Source organism: Notechis scutatus, chromosome 2 (assembly GCF_049901735.1).
Source record: "Notechis scutatus isolate UNSWTSFEM ecotype Mainland chromosome 2, rNotScu1.2, whole genome shotgun sequence".
Lineage (NCBI taxonomy): Eukaryota > Metazoa > Chordata > Lepidosauria > Squamata > Elapidae > Notechis > Notechis scutatus.
The window spans coordinates 116,344,769-116,362,300 of NC_142010.1; the positions used below are offsets into that span (position 1 = coordinate 116,344,769).

The 17,532-nt window shown below is 39.0% G+C and overlaps 1 protein-coding gene across 5 annotated transcripts in view; it reads right to left on the reverse strand.

Moving 5' to 3' along the window:
* The window catches only part of RBFOX3 (RNA binding fox-1 homolog 3), a 460,997-nt gene that overhangs the window by 95,590 nt on the left and 347,875 nt on the right, over nt 1-17,532 (reverse strand). For 2 of the 5 annotated variants that reach the window (XM_087955954.1, XM_087955955.1), the window contains one exon: nt 14,878-14,931. The exons of the other annotated variants lie outside the window; for them this stretch is intronic. The gene's annotated coding sequence lies outside the window, so the exon portion shown is untranslated. The remainder of the gene's footprint in view (nt 1-14,877; nt 14,932-17,532) is intronic. 5 annotated transcript variants of the gene reach the window in all.

Consider the following 17,532-nt stretch of genomic DNA (forward strand, 5'->3'; position numbering starts at 1 on the left):
TATCTTTTCCATAAAAACAAAGAGACAAATTGTAACTGTAACATCCCAGAGCTTTAATGAGCCTTCCTTTATAGGCTATTTTAACTTGCCTTGTTGTTTTTCAAAAGGAAAGAAAAAGAAATTTGCCTCTTAAATTTTTATTTTCCACACTAGATAACTTTAGAACTCTATATTGCAATGTTTGCTTAATATGTTGTTCTGTTATCAGTCCTATCTCTATAAAGTCTTCAGACCAAAATTCGTGTATGAAGTTACTAGACTGCCATAAATGAAAAAAATTCTCATTCATCCTCACAATGTAAAACTTTGTGCCACATCACATATGAAAGGCATCTTTCTGTAACAAAGAGAAAAAATAAAACATTTATTCAGAGTGCCAACAAAGACAGAGTTGAAATGTACCCGTGATAGAAGTGGAAGAGTTCTCGATTTAGTTCTCTCTTTCAGACATCAGAAAGAGAAAATAAAAGGGGGTATTTCTGGACACAGAGGAGAAATTGACAGAAAGATACAGAGATGAGACAGGTGACCAAAGGCCATTTCTGGCTATTACCATAACCTTCACTACCATCCTGCTCTTAACTTTTTCTCTCAGAAATGTGGTGCTCAACAGAAGTAATGCTCCTCATCTTAGTTTGAAATGTTCAATCAATGTGAAATTTAGAATATTACTAGACCCATTTAGTCATTCCTTCAGAGGTATTTCCTTACTTATTCAAACAAAATGAATATGCATAGGCAAAAAAGTAGCTGGAGTGACTTCCAACTTCCTGCTGACTTCCCCATTGATTTTGCTTCTGAGAAGTAGGCTGGAAATATTGGAAATCTTGATCATGTGAGCCAGGGGTGGGATTCTACCGGTTCACACCTATTCGCTAAAACCGGTTGTTAACATTCTAAGCAGTTTGGAGAACCGGTTGTTAGAAGAAATTACTGGTCTAATCCTGTAAGGAAGGCAGGAAGGAAACATTCTGGTGTTGCTTACAGAAACTGCCTCTCCGTTAACCTTTATTACATTCTTGGCAGGACTAGACTTCCTGTCTCAGGAATTTCTCTGGAGTTTTTTTCCCCTCCTTTGCTGGTACTTTGCTTGTGTGGAGTGACCATTCAAAGTTACAATAGCACTGAAAAAAGTGACTTATGACCATTTTTCACACTTATGACTGTTGCAGCATCCCCACAGTCATGAGAGGCCAGGTGAGATGTGTGCCTCGATGTGAGCGATGTTGAGTTGGCCACGCCCAGCCAGTCACATGACCACCAAGCCATGCCCACCAACTAAGCCACGCCCACAGAACCGGTTGTTAAAAAATTTGAATCCCACCCCTGATGTGAGCACAGCTAACTGTGACAACACTGCAACATCACAACTTTGTGAATACAACTGGGTGTGAAGATCCTTGAAATTTCAATAATGTAGGAGTAATGGGCCCCAGGTTGTGTTTGCATTATTTAAATTAACAGATTTGAAGTACACCTTGATTCAAACATTTTTGCACAATGATACACTGTTTGGGCTAACTGAAGGTTACAAGCAGACAAAGGGAGAAGAGTTTTAGCAGTATAGAGATCAATTGCACCAAATATTAAAACAGTCAGCGCCCATTGTTGTTTTCTCCATTATGGAGTAAATTACTAAAGTAGTTGAAAATTAAGAGGGAGGCTGTATGCCAATACTTTACTATCTTTTATGCTCAAGTATATACTTTCTTGAGCCCACATAACTACCAGATAAGCCCAGAAAAAGATATAATAACTCTTTTAAGGAACAGTTAATGGGAAGAGCAACGTTACCCAAGCTGGACATGAAGCCTGCTTTGGATCCAAATACATCTCTATAGCAGAATAACCCATGAGTTAACCAGAAATTGAACTACATAAATGTCCTGTAATATACCCTTTAAAACCATAAATGATTTAATATATTGTTGTTTCATTAATCATGCTACATTGTGGTTAAAAAAAAGGAAACCATTAGCAAAAAATGCTAGGAGGAAGCTTTTACTTAAAGTTGAAGGGGCTTTTGCTGAATAGGACTTCTGAGTAAACGCTATAGAAAAAATATGGATAGTGGGAACCCATATTACCAGCTACTGGAATGCTACACGTAAAGCCACATTTTGGAGCAGTTGCCACCTGATTAAAGAAATGCCCATTTCGTTTAAAGCGCTGCTGTCTGATTGCAAACTATTTCCCACGATCAAGTCCCTAAAGTATATAACAGATGAAGCCATCCAAATTCATTTAACTATCCATTAAGGCACATCCACATAACATCTCACTGAACAGTATAACCCACGACTAAGAGCACAGGAACATGGTGTGTTCTTAGAAAGGCAAGGCAAGGCTCTTTTCTCCAGGGATAACTCTACACTAGAAATAAAAGGCTAGCTATGCACAGAGCATGACTCTAATTGCTTCGACAATGTTCAACTTCAACACCATGGTAAAATGAGGACAGCCTGGCTTAAACCACCTATGAGAATGTATTGCACGTTGCAGAAACCGGACAGGCTCTTAAGTGAGAAAAGCTTGAAAGAAAAAAAATAGAAAATGCTGACCTTCCAAACAAGCTCTGGCCTATACAGGATTATCAAGAAACCTGATTTATTTAGCAACACATATACAGCCTTTCAAAACAGACATTGGGAAGTATTGTGCTCGCTAGAAGTGGAATTAGAGGAGGGAAATTCTGCAACATTCTCCTGGGGTAGATAATGGTACTACACTCTCATTATTTCTGAGATGAAATGCTGCAACAAGAGTCATGCATAGTCACCTCACATTGAGTTATTTAGAGACATTTTGATACAAGAGGCAGGTCCACATGAAACACTGTCTGTCACTCAGACTTAGAACATGTCCTAACTCTTCCAACCAGTCTATTTTCTCTCCGTATATTTTATTGCTGATCGTATGTACCACGGAAACAATTGGCACTATCTGGAGATGTTCTCTTCTCAGCTGTTAAGCCAGTAAAACGGGCTTGATCTTTTCCAGTGGGCTACAGGTATCCTCTACACATGATCCAACCATGACTGCAGCAACTGCTATAGAATTACCAGTCATGAAATTCCCTGGTGGCACCGTAGTTAAAATGCAATCTTGCAGGCAAACTCAGCCCACATTCGATCCTGATGGGGCTCAAGGTTGACTCAGCCTTCCATCTTTCCAAGGTCAGTAATTTGAAGACCAAGATTATTGGGGGGCGATATGCTGACATTATAAACTGCGGTATATAAGTCTTTAAGTGCAATTGCTATTGTTAAATTCCATCAGCAGCTTAGAAATGGGGAGTAAATATGATACTTATATGGTGTTCTAATTCAACTGTCTCTGTGTGTGGCCTCCTTCTCTAAGAATTGAAATGCCAGAGGAGGGCCTTGGGGCTGACGGCTTCATCTTTTTTCATGACTGGCAGTGGTGGTGATGGCGAAATTTAGCGTGTGTGTGTGTAAAAGGAAGATATTTCTATAACGTACAGGATTATTTGGACACATAAGTTAATTGCACTAATACTTGTTGCAGCTTGGGGAAAAAATAAAATATAGTCATAGCTTAATTCTAAACCTTGTTTTTGTCAAATCCGTCTCCAGGATCTGACCCAACATGGGATTGTTGAGCAGATGAAGCAGTTATAGTAGCTCTCATTCTGGCCCAGCATCAGAGAACGGTGCAAGAGAAATGGAAGAAATTTTAGATTTTGATCAGAATTACGCTATACCACATTGCAATTAATCATGCAGCTTTCCGAAGTACGTTGCCAGCTCCATTTAGCTAACTAAGGAAAGGCCTTACTCTCTGCTCACAGCTGTGGTTCACTTCTAATTGCTCTGGAGAAAGAATTTAAACCTAAGCACAACAATTAGAATTTTATCATTAAACCATCTCAATATGGAGATAAAGCGCTGACAGGAATTCAAGTTGCCCATGAAACTTCATAATAAAATAAAATAAATCCTGGGGTTTTTAAACCCAGCCAAGCATGATTTAAATTAATGCCATAGCAACTTTTTTTAAAAAGACACCAGTAAGTATGAACTTCTTAAAGAAAATATTAAAGCAAGTGTGCTGGCTATTTTTTTTTAATATGTACGACTTCTATGCAAAAAATATAACTGTGAGAATCAGCTTTCTCTCCCCAGTTCAACTTACAAGACTGATACAAAAACAATTAACCACACTGCTAAGGACACACACTTTAAGCTGGAATATGAAAATGAACTACTTAATATAAACCATCCCTTGAACACAGTAACCCAGGTCCTCTCCAGATATCTGGTTCAGAACAATTTCCAAGACCATTTTTTTTCTAAGTGTTTCAGCTCCTGTGATAATACAAAGTGGAAGATAAAGGGTGTATGATGGGCAAGGAAGAAGAAAAAAATGGGCGCCAATCTCTTTTTCTTAGAAAATGATTTCCTGCCACCTGTGAATAGCGTTCTCCCAAACCCGCCACTATTCATTATGTGTCTCACCAAGACAAAGAGGTTTTGCCCTTCCCAGACCTCTTCCCACATTCGCTATTACTATTCTTAATTGACACCACATGTTTATTGTCCAAACTCATTATCTCAGCCATCCACCCAACAAAAGGGTGAGTCAAGCTCATATCTCTGAAATGGTGCGGTAACACAGTTGGTAATTATTATGGGTGGCAGGGGCATTTCTCAGTCTTTTCCCCCGTCAAACATAACTTGGATATTTCAGGGCATGATGTCTTGTAGAAAGGGTGGATTCCCCAGAACTTCTTTTTGACCAAGCATACAAGCCCCACAGAAAAGAATAAGATTTATTCCATCTTCAGCAGGTCCATCAACACAGGTTTCTTCAACCTGATGCCATTAGGTATTGGAATACAAATCTTGCCTCCCACATCCCTTATATAGCCAAGCAGAAACCATCACCACCCCGCTACTTGATTAATTATTGTTTCCTCAGAAGGAGAATTCATCTGAATGGATATGCAGACAACTTGAAGGTAAGTGACATTAAGTCTTCAATAGTTTTGCTTCTTGTCCTTCTCTAAAACCGCTACCCCAGTTGTGTGCCCTGGCTCCTAATTGAATCCTGGCTTCAATTTCTAAGATTTAGTTCCTGGGACTCTGATGTGTAGGAGTCCTTCAATACTGCAGGGCCAATTTAATCAATCCGTTAATTAATTGCCCTATTCAGCATACTACTCAGGATAGTGAACAGGCTTTTCCAAGAAACAGAAAGAGGGATTGTTGATTCTTGGCTATGGTTGTTACTTAGGTAAATCCAAAATCAGGCATTAAGGAGTCCTAAGATTGCTGATGTCCTTATTCTTTTTTTGAACAAAACTATTCCTAAGAAATATTGAATTGCTATTCCCAAATCAAGACCGAGATTATATTTTATGCACTTCTTCCTTCATACATACACGCAAATAGCACACATATACCTTAAGGCAGGGTATATGGTAGGACTTCCAGGGAAGGACTAGTGAATGGAAGACAGCTCTGTTAAAAGTGGAACGAAGAGTCGGCAAATGGATCAGCTCTTCAGAATTCCTCTCTGGACAGGAAGAGGGCTTGCAATCGCCGCTCACAAGCGCTCCAGGCAGTCACTCCTTACGATGAGACCACAAGTCAGTGGTGTCTGATGGGTTTAGAGCCCTGGGAGACAAGGGAGCACCGTTTTTCCCCCAAAAAGCAGTTCGTGCTTTTATGGACACAGGATTCGCATAATTTCTTTTCAGATCACTTTTGGAAATTGCTTGTTAACTGCTTTTCAGGTATTAAAAAACTTTGGAGCAACAAATTTTATAGCACAAGTTTTATAGGTGGGTTTTCTTCAACCCTTAGTAAAAGAAGTTTTCAATACAAGTTTAAAGATTTTAAAAAATTATCCTCTTTCTTTTCCCTCTCTTCCTCCTCCTCCTTTTTGGAATAAACAGCAAAAGAGTGATTAGAATATTTTTTTTTAGAAAGTTATACATGAACCAAGGTCAAGAAGTATTTGAAATTAAATTCTGAAATTAATTATGAGAATCCTTTCCATTGGAAAATGTTGTTGTTTTGATTTTTTTAAAAAGAAAAAATACATATAATAGGATTGAACTTTAAAGGTTGGACACTAGTAGGAACTAAAAATTACAATTAAAGGAAAAGAACAGATTTATACATGTGATGAAGGCAAAAGTCACTTCATATGTTTTTCTACTATATTTTTATACATTGTTCTCTATTTTTCTTTTTTTGCGCTTTCTATTTTTTCTTTTTATTCTTTTATTATTCTTAGTTTATATCATTTTAATTGTAATGTTTAATAAAATTACCAGTTTAAAAGACAGGTTGTGATTGGTTCACAATCAGTGCTGCAGACACAAAAGTCATTGAGAATGGCTACGAAGTGACCTATGAGGCTCACAACTAGATACAAGCAACTTGTGGAAGAAGCATTCCTTGACTATATTTAGAACTCTTGCATCTGTTGTGCAGTCCAGCAATTTATTTATTTATTTAATATGTATCCTGTGTTTATTGTTACAAATAACTGAAGGTGGTGAACATATCCAATACACACCTTCCACCTCTTATTTTCCCCACAACAACAATCTTGTGAGGTGGGTGGGGCTGACAGAGAGAGTGTGTGAGAGAGAGTAAGCTGGTTTTCATGGCTGAGTCAAGACTTGAATTCATGGTCCCATAATTTCTAGCCAGGTGCCTTAATCACTAGACCAAAGTGGCAGCTCTGCCTCACACAAAAAGGCAGAAGTACACATGTATTCAACATGGGAGAGAGCATACAGAAAGGCCTATGCTTTTCCTCTAATAATAATTTAAAAACAGTAAAACCTGTTGTCTAAAGAGGAAATTACTCAGGGCTCGCTGCAGTCTGCTTTTGAAACAAGCAAACTCAAAGTTTAGCAATTCTTAGTCAATTTGCTAGTACCAGAAAACAATTGACCACAGGGTGTTCCTATGGCAGTCTTGTTCAGAGAATCTGTGTAACTCACTATCCCCAAGTCACATTGCCACTCACTCTATAGTGGTTATTCATGCTTCTCCAACAATTTAGCAAATTTCACTGTGGCTCCTCTTATGAACTGGCATTAGTTAAGTTTATGGGTTCTGAAGTGGCCCAATCAATTTTAGAAGAGGAAATTCACACTTTCCACAAGAATATATTAGAAAAAGAAAATAGAGTGATAACTTTCATCCAAAAGAAAAAAAAAAGAGAAAGAGAGGGAGAAAAAACACTGTTTGATGTTGTTTAAAACGAAGTTGTAAAATATGTGTAGGGAGGAAAGTATAGGTTTCAAGCAAAACACCTGGAACTCATTTTCTTAGGAAACATTATGGCATCTTTGGAGTGAGTTGAAGCGAGATGCTATTTCCAGCAGCATTCTCATCATGCCTACATTCAAGCTTGAAGTATATTCCTGGTTAATCAGAATGCTTTTCCTTTTTTAGTGCCTTAAAATTCACTAGTATTCTCTAGGTTAAAATTATGAAGAGTGAAAAACCAAGATTCAGACCGGTTATCTATAATTCCGTTGCACTGCGCCTTTCTTCCAGTTATTGCCATTTACCCTTTTTTTTTGCACAAGGAAAATGGTGCAGAAGGCAAAGGCTAGAGAAGCTTCCAGTTGGCCCTGGCAATCTATGGTATGTGGATTTAAGTGCTGCAAATTCAGACACGATGCTCACAAAAATGGCAGAGAAGTCATAGGATGCTGTAAGATTCCGTATCACTCCAATCTACATTTATACCATACCCATCTAGGATACCAGATGACGATGCACCTGTCATCCCAGTGTATTTCACTTCAACTTAATAAATGCAACTGAAGTTGGCTCTTCTCCTTGAAGATACAGATTTATTACTTTAGCTGCCATCACATGCGAGTTCAGAGAGCTCTGGGTGGAGAAATAAGGAGACTGAGTAGCAGGCAGAAGAACCATACATGTTCAACGTGTTATGGATCCATGCCCATAATGGCCTGTAAATGCAATACGCATCTATAGATACTCTCATCTTAGGAAGTTATTTATTTATTTATTTATTTATTTATTTCCATGATAGTAAATGAGATAAAGAAAATAGGTTGCTAACTTTCTTCCCAAAAAGAAAAATGGAGGACTCTCCTCTGAGCAACAACATCAAAAGTATCATCCGATATTCAGTCAGGCAAATGGAATCAAGCACTAAACGCACTGAAATTCACACAATCTAGAACAGACAAGCAGAATCTAAGTTCAGGGATTCACTCCCACCCAGAAGAATAAGTCGGAGCAAAAGCTCCTACTTGGTAACATCATCCACCAAAACAGTCTGCAAAACTCTGAAAGCGACCAACAGCACACACACACACACACACAAATTAACTGGGATTTACCCAACCCAAAACAGGGACCTACCCAGAAATACATCATCATGCTGACAGCCAGGATGTCCACAGAGCCACGGAGAGGTGAATCTGTCTCAGGTCGCTGGATATCTCCCCCACCCCTGGTCCTCTGTCCTGAGATGTCGACTGGGTTTCCCCCTTTCACAGGCACAGCCCTCTTGACAAAGGCTGCAGGCCGCTGGGTGCCTCACAACCGGCCATGGGTATCCGATGTGCCAGCTTCGTGCAGGGGTTGCAGAGAGGGACGGTAGGAGTGAAGTGTTCCAGGTGGACCAGGAGAATGAGGGAGCAACAATCAGTAGATTAGGGTGGATTGAGCACAAAATACCCGACGCTTAGAGGGAAAAGGCCAAGAAGCAGAACCCAAACCCGTTCTTCTCACAGAGCTGGTGTAGGGCTGGCTGGTTGGCTAGCTCCCATCAGAGAAGAGGTACCTCTGCTTACAGAAAAGCAGGTTAAGTTGACAGGCTTGCAGGGGAGGTATGTGCAGGGGCTGCGCTGTGGGGATGTATGTGTGAGAGAAAGAGTAAGGGGAGAGAAAGAAAGAGAGAGAGAGAGAGAGAGAGAAAAGCAGGCAGGCATCTGGGAGCAGAAGCTCCCTCGGCTCTGACACTCTGCAGTGTATGTCCTGCCTCAGCATTTTCTAAGCTACCCTGTCAATAAGGGAACTGGCTGCTCATGTAATTAACCTGTGAGGTGCCAGCTTTTTCCGTCCTGGTGCTGAGCCTCCAGGCATTCTCGCTGCTCTCTGCCCTCGCCATATTCCTCCCAGACAGCCTTGCCAGGATTAAGCAGCGCTGAGGTGACAGGCACCAGACAGTTTTGCAGGGCAGTCTGCCTTCAGGCTCACAAGAGAGTCCCGATTCCTTTCGCTTCATTCCAGAGCTAGAAAAACCGAAATCTGACTCTCACTATGGCAATTGCGAGCAAAAATCTAAGTTCTCCCCAGAATCCCACTGTACAAATACTGGCTGGCTAAACATCCTGCCTTGTCCAGAATACGTTTGCTAAACTTTAGGATGTTGTGTTCCAGTTGGGTGGAGTTTTCAAGAGTTGCTTGACCACAAGAGGAGGCCAGATCTCCCACCTGCCCTATTTTGGGAGTTGAAACAATGGCCAAGGAATGAACAAAGTTAATCATGTTTTCTTTTCACATTTATCACCCCATCAAAGTTAAGCAATATAGCTTCTAGACCAGGAATATCCAATGGTGACCCACAGGCCACATATGGGCCTGGACTGCTGGTAATATGGCCTCACAAGATAATGAAAAACAAAGGAAATTTGTTATTGATATACATTAATTATGTTATGTATTTTATAGGCAGCCCAAGACAATTCTTCTACATTCAAAGTGGCTTAGGCAAGCCCGAATGCTGGACAACCATGTTCTAGGTTCTTGCGTGTCCACCAGATAACAGATAATCAAAGTTGTAGGTCATCTAGTCCAACCCCCCCACCACCACCACCAAAGCGGGAGACCCTACACCATTTCTGACAAATGGCAGTCCAATCTCTTCTTGAAAGTTCAATTCTGAACTCAAATGCAATTTCAGGGTATTCTGCCACATGAAGGTTATTTTGGGTGTGAAGGGGGCAGGAAGGTGTCTCCAGAATACTGTATTCTCATTCACTGCATTTACATTACACAAATGCAAATTTTGGGCAAAAAAAAGAAAAACCCTAGCAAAGAATATATGTTAAAATGCAATTTGTCTTCTACCACATCATCTATCTTTAGTATGTTTATAACCAAATGCTTCTCCAAACGAGAAAACAAGCTTCCTTGAGCTGCCTTAAGAGCCTTGATTCTTTTGGCAGGACATTTTCCGCCTGGTTTCCTAAGCCATTGCATTGGGAAACCCTTCCCCGCTCCCTCCCTTCCTCTCTCCCTAACACATCCCAGGAAATTTTCAGAGAGAGCCCAGGTGGTTGTTCACCATTTTATGGAACTAATTAAACTTCTTTAGTAGAAAGGTGGAAAAGACATTAGAAGGATGGAAGTCCAGGGAATACCATTTTTTCAACCTCTCTCCATGGTCCTAAAGTTAAATTAGATGCAACAAGATTTCATTCTCTCTTTTACTCCTTATTAAAACCGAGCAAGATGGCTGTGTATTTTACATACCCAACCTTAGGACACTGGTGGTTGGTGGGGAGAAAATGAGCAGCAGGAAAAAATGATAAAAAGACATGAATATATAGAAAACAGATAGAAATAAAATGAAACAGCAGCCACTATATCCATCCTGCAGCATTTAATTCCATTGGAAGAATGGAATCACGTAATCCCAGCATTCCCAGAATTTAACAGGTCATATTATTTGCATAGAAGTGAAAGAACAAACATGTGGTTGGGGCAGTTGGCATGTTTTACACAGCATGCACACCACTTTGCTGAGATTCTCAGGATTATATTAAGGCCAAAATGAGTTAAATCCAGTAACATATGACTTGTCTGTCATATGTTTGGACCTTTCCTACTTGTGGGGTGTGCAACTACTGAAAAGGCAGTCCAAACTCTTTTACATAAGCTATCTCTTTCAGGGAAACTTTTAGTTATACTAGCTGGGTTATATACTCCATAAGTATTTGACTCTTAGATTGTTGGATGAGATTTAACAACTGGGGGCGAGAGAGGCCAAACCATTATAATCTAAAATAGTTGACTCCAAGGGTCTTCATCTTTTAACAAAAGGCTATGATTTTATTGACAGCAATAAGACAGAATTCATCCAATTGAAAACTAAAGCTGAAAATATGCCACGATAAGGTCTACAGAATATTTAGCATCTACTGAATACATGTTTTGGAAATGCGGGGAAAAAGTAATGACAAAATCCAACTTCACCAGTGAAGAGTTTAGTCAAACTTGTATACATTTATAATATACAGTACTCAAATTTTATAATCACTATTATCTAATTGCTGCAGTTGCATTTAACTCCTCCAGCGTATCAGTCACTTCAGTATAGTGGATTAAGACCAGAAGTGTATTAGTTTTTCCAGAGACTATGGCATCCTTAATTCATTTAAATCATAAAACTATTGAATTGCGCAGGCTCTATAAGCTCCATATTGCACATGTTGCAGCATTAAATCATTAAGCCAGAAGCTCTCAAATTCTGTGGTATCATAGCCTCTTAAACTGATAAATGAAATTGTGGAATATCTCCGTGAATAAAACTAATGGTTTCTTTGGGACTAAGGCTGGATAAATAATAACATGACTGCTTATTTTTAATATTTACATTACATTTATATATTGCATAAAAATAATGATAAAGCCTACCTTGCTTTTTCATAAAATAAAATTTTGCATTGGAGATAAACAATAAGACAATAAGATTCAAAACTGCTTTTTATGGAAAAGATGAGTTTGTTTAGCTTTGTATAATTCCCGAAATCTTAAGTTTTATTTTTGAGACATCGATTGACACCTTTTTCCATGTTTATTTTAGACAGACACTTCATTTTTCTAGCAGCAACTGTCGAAAATCTTCATTTTGCTATTGGCTTCTCCAGGCAGTATGGGAGCAAAATTTGACACTGATCCAACTTTGAATGCAAATGCAAATGCTGAAGCCCTGTAATATCACAATCTGGCTTTTCTCTCCACTTCGTCTGAACAAACCAACAACCAGCTTTTTGAGGAAAAATGGGAACACATTTCCAAAAGAGATCTTGCTTTGCATTACAGGCACATGAAAAAGTCAAAGCCATGTAACAACACCCCTCAGCTTTCCATTTTCCTTGGGTCCAACAAGCTGAAAGCCAGTTCATCATTTCCTGGTGCAACTTTTGAACAACTCCGACACCCAGGAATTTCTTCTAATCTTAGCCCCAAACTTTCAACCGAATGGTTGTGATCCTGCCCTCTGGAACAAAACATACCAAGACTAATCCATCTTTTTGCATGGCAGATTTTCATATCCTGGTAAACAGCTGTCATGCTTCTCCTTAATCTTCTCTTCTCATGACTACAGATAGCCAGTCCTTTTAAGCTTAGAGGTCTGGGCTTTGCAGTTTCTTGCCATGCTGCTGGCTCTTTTGCAAGATGCACTTTCATTTACCAGAAACTTTCTTCAAATGTGGATTAATGCTTGTGAACCACCAACGGGAGGCAGAATGGAGCAGACTAGTACTTCTCACGATCTGGAATTTTTCTTAATGCAACTAAAATTTGTGTTTTATAGCAGCTCATAATCAATCTGTAATCCAATAATAAATTTAGATATTTTAAAAATGTACAGATGCCAAGCTGGTTCTTTTTCAGTTTGTTTGTCTGATATTTTCATACATAAATATAGTTTATACTTATATTCGCTGAATTTCAATGTGTTTTAGTCAAGAAATTCTTAATTTTTGAATGGTGTGCTAGAAAGGCATACTCCAAAAAGTGTATGGGTCAGGCCAAAAATAATTTTATTATGAATTTAATTAAAATTAAATTAAAAATACATACAAATATTATCATACTCCATGTAATAAATATTGTTCTGGTCTTATCATATAAAATTACAATTCAATGATAATTTTTTCCATTCATTGTTCCAGCCTGCCAAAACCCTTTTGAGTTCTCAGTCTGATTTCTATAGCCTAGTATAACCCTTTTAGTTCTGTGTCAGCTACATTTTATTAAACATTGCTCCTTTGCTCTCATTCAGATAATTTCTAAAATGTTTGAACTGCAGAAAGCAATTGTGCACAAAGACCTGTAATACTCCACTAAGTTGTCCCTCCTCTTTGATGTAAAGCCATCAATGAACACACCCCAAGCGTAGCTGCTCATCTCTTTACAGATGGATACACACATACATTTGGACAAAGAGAAGTTGTGGAAAAAAGCATAGCGAATATGGGATGATAAATATAAGTCTTTAGTAAATCCGATTGCATTCTATAGGCTCTTATTTCCTGTTAAATGTTACAGTTTGTTGTTGCGTTAGAGCCAGATCTTTGGGACAGTGATTTTTTCTCTCCTTTCTATTGAAGAAAAGAAGAAAATAAAAAAGGAAACAGAGAAAAAAATGGAAGCCCCTGAGGAATTCTATGACAAATACAGGTAGTTCTCAACTTACACCAGTTCATTTAGTGACCGTTTGAAGTTACAACGGCATTGAAACAACTGACATGACAGTTTTTTACACCACCATTTGTGATGACCCGGGGCGTGGCACAAAGGCAACACAGCCAAATAAGCAATAAGAGTCTCTTTTATTATCTCCAACTTTGCCCCCAATGTCCAGGTTACCTTCAGCTGGAGAAAAACTCTCCCAGGAACAGCCTTTAACTGTAGAAAATTCAGTCCAAAACAAGGTACACACAAACTGTAACTAAAAATCCAAACAAACCAAGCTGAAGTAGTTAGCTTGACAGGGCAGGAGAAGGAATTTCAGACTTGAAAACACGGCAAAACTCATACAGTTGGGAAGACGCCAGGAACACAGATAAGCAACGATGATACAAGATAAATTCACATTTGCTCCCAACAGCTTGCTGTGTGCAGCTTCCTTTTTTTATATACTGTGTTCCCAGCTGCAGTTAATGAAGGGAATCAGGGCCCTTTCCGCCCCCGTAAGCCACATAACTCACATTACTCCCTTCTCCGTTCCTCCCTGCATGCCCTAGGATGAAGAAGGGTAGGCTTGGGACTTCCTCTGAATTCCCTCTCCCTTGCTCTACCTCTCCCCTGCTCCGCCCAGCCAGACTTTGCCCTTCCCCAGTTTCTTCCACAGACAATGGAGCCACACTCCCACTCCCTGTCAGCTGTTCGGCTTCCCCTTCTGAGTCAGATTCTGACAGGGGCATGACACCATTGTAGCATCCCTGCAATGTGATCAAAATCCAGATGCTTGGTGACTGATTCATATTTAGGACGGTTGCAGTGCCTGGGATAATGTGATCAACTTCTGCGACCTTCAGACAAGCAAAGTCAATGGGGAGACCAGATTACTTTAACAACTATGTTACTAACTGAACAACTGCAGTGATTCACTTAACAACTGTGGCAAGAAAGGTTGTAAAATGGGGCAAAACTCACTTAACAAACATTTCACTTAGCAACAGAAATTTTGGGTTCAATTGTGGTTGTAAGTCGAGGACTACCTGTAACAAAAGGTGTTAAGTGAAATATCAAGAAAGGATAAAGTATTATTAATAACTATGGAGAAATGAAGGAACCTGGAATTATAGAAAGCTTTGAACTGAGTAAGTATAGTAGTACAAGAAATGATTTAATATAATTTTGCAAAAATAATACATATTGCCAACAATTGCTTCAGGTAATATAAATATATATTCTGTACATGGATGTTATTAAATGTCTAGCATTAGAATCAAATGGAGGAAATAGAAGATGGAGAAGTGTAATCTAATCAACCAGGATACTTCCAGATATAGATTATAGAATAGACCATGAATTATTTGTATCAAATGCGTAAGTTAAACTTAAGTAATAAAGGAATAGATTCAGTTTCTTATACTCGTTTTACACTTACCTTATGTGAAAGAAAAACTGAAAAGCCATGAGAAGAGATGAGACATCATGAAAACTGAAATAGAAAAAAATATTTTCCAAATTTCAAAGAGGAAAAGATCTAAGTGCTTTTCAAAACAAGTTATCATGATAGCCAAGGAAAGACAGAAGATGAAAGCCTTGGGCAACAGTGACTGAACGCAGATTTTCAACATCAAGCAAGAAAGGACAATGTAAGATATCTCAATCAAGAATGTCAGCAGCTAGAAGAAAATAACAAGAAAAGAAAAATGAGAGATGTTTTTAAGGAGGTCACAGAGGTATGTGTTGCTAAGATAGGAATATTCAAGATTATCATGGAAGATATCTAACAGAAGCAAATACGATTAAACGAAGATGGAAAGACTATACTGTAAAATCCCCTTCACAAACAGGATTATAGAATTATAGAAAAAAACTGGAGAGGTTTAACAAGCAATACACTAGCGATCAAAAAGTAAAGCGCCAGGCATAGATCCAATAACTGGTTTAAAATTGCAGAAAAGAAAGTTAAAGAGTTAACAGCTGCATATCAGCAAATATGGAACAATACTGTGTGACCTAGAGATGGGAAAAGCTTGGAGTATATATCCAATACGGAAGAAAAGTGATGCAAGAGAATGTGCAAATGACTGGAACTTTGCACCAATTCATTAAACTATAATGTTTGTTTCAGTTCTTACAAAAAAAAACTCAGAGCCATCCATAGAGGGATAAATGATAACTGAACAGGCAGGTTTCAGAAAAGGAGCACAAGATCAGTTAGCTAATGTAATATGGATAATGGAGAGAGCAAGAGAGTATAAGCTTTCCTTCTGCTTTATTGACTGCAACAAGGCCTTTGACTATGTGGATTATGCCAGAATGTGGAATATATTAAGGCTAATGGATGTGTCCGAACATGGGGTTATTCTTTGTAAAGAAACATTGTACAATGGATAAGAAGCTACTAAATTTGACAGGGAGTTGAGAAAAGGATGCATATTATTCCCACATCTATCAAACCTGTACAGTAAATAGGTTACAAGAATGGCAGGGCGGGGAGGAAAAAAAACCCACCAGACAGCTCGAATTAAAATGAAGAACTGAAACACTAACAGTGGGAGATATGCATTGTAGGAGGAGATCTGTGTTAGTGATAGCCCCAAATCAGGAAGAGTGCTGTAGCTCCTTTTCAGACTAACACATTTGATTAAAAGGCATGGACGGTCATGAGTTACAGCTTACTTCAACAGATGCCTCCATGCAGGTTAGGTTGAAAATGAGTTACCAGGCTCCTGGTTTCTGAGATACACAGAAGAATACCTTAGAAAAGTTTATTACAAAACAAAAAGCGGAAAATGGCAAATCTGGCCTAGTGTTCAGTGTTAAGAAGACAACATTGACATCAAGCAATATGCTTACCTAACTTGTTGGCAAAAATGAAGGTGGCCGATATTTTTATTTTCTGGGGTTCAAAGAGTAAAGATGTACAGGGGGTCAGAGAAGTAAAGAGATCAATTCTACAGAGGAAGGCAATGACAAATTTAGACAAGACTGAAGGATAAAGCTATCCAGCGCTCTTGTGGAAAAGCTACAAATTTTTACTAGGGCCAGGTCAAGTCAATGTGCGTTTGTCTGTGTAATCTTTGGGAACTGAACTCGACCCGATGGCATCCAAATAAATATCAACCACAGCCATAATACGGGACAATTTAAAAGGATTATGGAGACAACATAGACAAAGTGCTTTGAACGTTTAAAAGTGCTAGATAAACTGAGCGTTATTATTGCTACCTACTACTGCTTTCTCAAGCTTTTAGCTTTACTTCCTGGCTCTGTGGGCATAATAGATAAGATTTAGCAGATGGCATTTCACCAAATGCTCTTGTCTTTTGAGATTGAAGATGAACCTATGTGGAATTTTCTCCAGTGTGAGTCTAATAGAGAACAATGACCTTGTCAGCTATTTTTATGTTTTTCTTAAGTGAATTCCTATCTGAGGAAAGCAAAATGTCTCTTAGGCCCCCACTTGGTAAAAGGCTTTCCAATTGTACATCTGCTTGGCGTAGTCTCCCTCACCAGACCTTTAGAAAAGCGAACGGGGGTAGCTGTGGTACCTTTGGAATCACGAGGTGATTTCCTCCCCCCTCTCCCCCCTCCCCCCGGCTTGGCCTCTTTAAGGAACGAGTGTGGCAGGAAAAATAAAATCAATTATTCTTATGGCAAACGCACCCACAGTCAATGCCATTTGCTCACTGACTGGCAACATCCTTTCTGAAAATGTGCTATTATTTTCCTAGGACTTTCCAGAAAACTTGCCTGCATTTTGAAAACAGAATGATAGTATGATCCATGCATAAGTGAACTAAAGAAAGAGCGGCTACTGAAATGGGTGGACCGAAATGTTCTGTTGTATTTGTTCCTCACGTTTTATGCTTCTGGCCTTTCTGCGATGGGCCTTAGAGTGATGGTTTAGTTTCGCAATTACTCTCTTAAGAGGGTAAATTTTAATCTAGCCTTTCCTAACCTGACTGGGAATTCAGAAAACTCTATCCCACTCCATCTGGAGGCACACTTGTAGAAAGAAACCTCTGGAGTAGCTCATTTAGATAACCAGAAGATGCCATCTTTGTTTCTGTAATAAAAGCTTTAGCTT